This window comes from Sturnira hondurensis, unplaced genomic scaffold (assembly GCF_014824575.4).
Source record: "Sturnira hondurensis isolate 20B ecotype Veracruz unplaced genomic scaffold, ASM1482457v3 Scaffold0003796, whole genome shotgun sequence".
In the NCBI taxonomy this organism is placed as follows: domain Eukaryota; kingdom Metazoa; phylum Chordata; class Mammalia; order Chiroptera; family Phyllostomidae; genus Sturnira; species Sturnira hondurensis.
Genome location: NW_028076427.1, coordinates 1288191 through 1291627, shown reverse-complemented (window position 1 = coordinate 1291627; position 3437 = coordinate 1288191). Strand labels below are relative to the sequence as shown.

At 39.4% G+C, this 3437-nt stretch overlaps 1 pseudogene; it reads right to left on the bottom strand.

Moving 5' to 3' along the window:
• Positions 1–457: 457 nt before the first annotated feature.
• LOC118984705 (uncharacterized) lies at positions 458–540 on the bottom strand (annotated as a pseudogene).
• Between the last annotated feature and the right edge of the window lie 2897 nt (positions 541–3437).

Genomic DNA, 3437 nt, shown 5'->3' with positions numbered 1-3437 from the left:
ATGTGTGAAATTCATTTGTGTTCTGTGCTCCCATACCTCACTCATGGAAACACCTTCCTTTAAGTCTCTTAAATACCAATTCACACGTAAGACAAACCTCAGACAGATGCACACATTGTCAGAACTACTATATTGCATTGTTCTGAGGTGGAGGCCAAGGAAACATTTACTCTGTGGGCACGTAGAATATAGTGTTTATGACAACAAAACTGCTGTGCCTGGAGTTTAAACGTTCTTGCTTTGTAATAGGTAGTGGAAAGGTGCAGTCTGGGCATGAGCACACATTCAGAGTCAGTGTTTCTACGATCACATACTGATATGTGGCCTGCATCAACTGGGGATGAAAATAGAAACAGGAAAAGTGAGTGGTAATAAGCTTTGGGATCGATAGTCCACGATTGAATAATAGCAGTTAATTACTGCACTAGAACAGAAGCTCATCAGCCATCCGGACAGTCCCATCGACTCTATGGATGTGGGTGGGTATATATAAACATTCTTTACTAGAACTATAGAAATGATCCCTGAAAGTATAGTCTTGTAGAAACATTCCAAATGTGACTGACCCCTCTGATTTTGAACACCTTCAACTCCATAAAGGTGGAAATTCAAGTTCATGCTGTGATTTCATGGACCTGCTGTGGACAAATAATTAGTAAGAGCCTTATCTCTCGCAGAATCCAGGAAAATACTGCCTGTGTTCCAAATAATAAAAATACTTAAGTTCTCCTCTGTGAAGAGAAAATAGTGATGGATGAGGAGAGAGAGAAGCACTGAAATGAACTGCAACAAGGAAATCAATGAGACAGTTACAGTGCATTGCAACAGAGCCTGGGTTGTTCCTTGCACTGAGGTCATACTCGGAACAGGGATAACTGGGCTGTGACTACGCGAGAGTCTCTAGAGATAATGATCACTCTGTCCCCAGTCCTGACCTGGATAGAAAGACAACACAATAAGATGACACTCACTGACAGCTTTCTTCTGCTCTCTGAGAAAGAGGCAGACAGAGTTAAACGATTTCCCAAATGTTAAGCAGGCCATTTCTAATGATGTCCCTATACCGAAATTTCAGAGAACCAACTGTATTTCTGGTCTGGTGTCCACGTTTAGAAGTGTGGGGAGGGCAGATGATCCCAGGGGTTATTAAACAAAACCCTGTTACTGCAAAGATTAAAGTGGCATTGACTGACAAGCTTGGGAATTCATTCCCCTCTGTTGCCACTGTCCTCCACTACATGAACTAAATTTCATCAGCATTTGGATTATTTGTTTCCCACTCTGCTGCATAGTCCTTTATATTATTAAATAATAATTTTATTGTGGTAAAATATACATAACATAAAACTTACTATTTTAACCATTATCAACTTATGGTTCATTATTTGAGGCACATTCACATTGTGTGTTTCATGCTCCTTAACTGTATACATTCTTTAAAAGTATAATAGGGCAATGCCTTGCACATAAGTGCTCAAATATTTGTTTGAATGAATAAAAGGATGAGTGAATTTGCTCCTTAAGATCACGTGCCACAGAAGATAGAGCCAGCAGGGCCGTGTCAGAGAGAGCACACAAAACGACAAAATACTCATGAAGGCTATTCCCCTAGGGTCTCTTTACTATAACTCCCTCATTATACAGATGTTGAATGACAGCTCGGACAGAATCAGTTTTCTGGTACAGTATCCCAGAACTAGTGAATGACAAAAACCAAGACTTGAACATAAGTTCCTAGTCTTTCTGAACCTATAGCTATACTCTCATACTTTTTATAATTTGTAGAAGGTTTTGCAGATTTGCTTTTTTTTCCGGTAGGGGAAAACTCTAAATATTTGAACTAAAGAAATTTCCTTTCCAAGTCAGCCCACAGCCAGAAAAGGATGGCTTACAATGAAGGGAATGCTGCTCTCTAGGGAAGAGTTGGTGGATGTTGCCCTGAGAATGGGGTTTCTCAGGGATCCAAAGTAGACAGGAACAAAGAAAAGGCAGCATTTCCTACACTGACCTTTCTGTTCTGAATGATCCCTGAAATAATTCCTAGATTATCTGAGGATGGGAGCACCAACCCTCTTTCTGGTAAATGTGTGCACCTTCCCCTCACGCTCCCCTTCTCCTTCCCTGTGTGGTCCATGCATCTCATCTTTCCACTTACATCAAGCTGTGATCTCTGCCCAAACTTCACCCTCCCTTACAACTTCCTGAAGCCACTTTCCCAATAATTTTAGGAATTCTAAAGCTAATGATAGCTTTATTTTTTTTTCAGCTGGAAAAAACAAAACAAGAAAATATTTTTATTTTACTTACAATTATCTCATGAATTATCATTTCAGAAAGAAGTAACATTCTTGGCAGGTGTCTCTTCATTGGTACATTAGAAACATCATTGCAGGGTGAAAAACAAAACAGACTGGAGAAATAAAAAGCCGGGGCTGAAAGTCAATTTGCAGTTTGAAAGGAGTATGATTTGTGGCCATGTCTGATGAGGTAGACCCAATAATATTAAAAACAGGAGAATAAAACACAGTCAACTGTGATGGCAATTCTGTGCCTGGGAAGAAATGAAACAGAAGGGGAGGAGGTCGCACAGCATAAATGAGCAAACAAAATAGCCTGTGAAGGAGCAGAGGCAGCTGTGAAACAGAGAATGCTATTACATGCCCCAAGGGAACTTCAAGGGTAAAGAGTAGACACATGAGGAAGCACAGCTCAGGTATAACTTCACACCTAACCCCACCCCCACTATTCGATCAGAGTGTACATCTGTTACCATAGAAAAGACAAATGTGGTCCGTAAATCCTGAACCTAAGAAATCTGCCTTGCTTAGAATATCTTCTAACCAGGCACTTTTAGTATCTTACATTAAAACAGGCTTGAGAAATAAAAAATAATTTATTGTATTGAAGAATATGTCAATTCATCACCAATTATTAATTGGGCCCCTACTAAATACAGGGCACTTGCCTATTGGTAATTGGAAATTGAGTGCTTTACAGGAATGTCAATAGAATTCATTATGGATTGATGGAACACAATTCATAGTTTGTTTTTCCAGTAGACTATAACATGGTGCATCTCCACAGTTAATATTCCCGCTGTGTGGATTCAGCTACTCTGGGTAAGAACTGAGTAGGGAATAATTGTCGGGCTAACAGATGGAGCTGGGAAGCACCTAATAATGTGATTTGCCCACAAAGAATTATTATAAAATCATAAATATTCTATAAAATTGGGAGCAAGAGCTGGCCTCTTTCACATTGGTTACAGGAAATAGTAACTTTAACATATAATACCACTTAAATTATCTGACTGCCTATTATGTGACAGAACACATTTATTCATTTGGTGTTTTTAAAGGCACGACAAAATGCTGGGGAATGTTTTTTTCATGTGTGCAGACGCTGAGATCTAGGCACTGGAATAAACGTAGTCAATG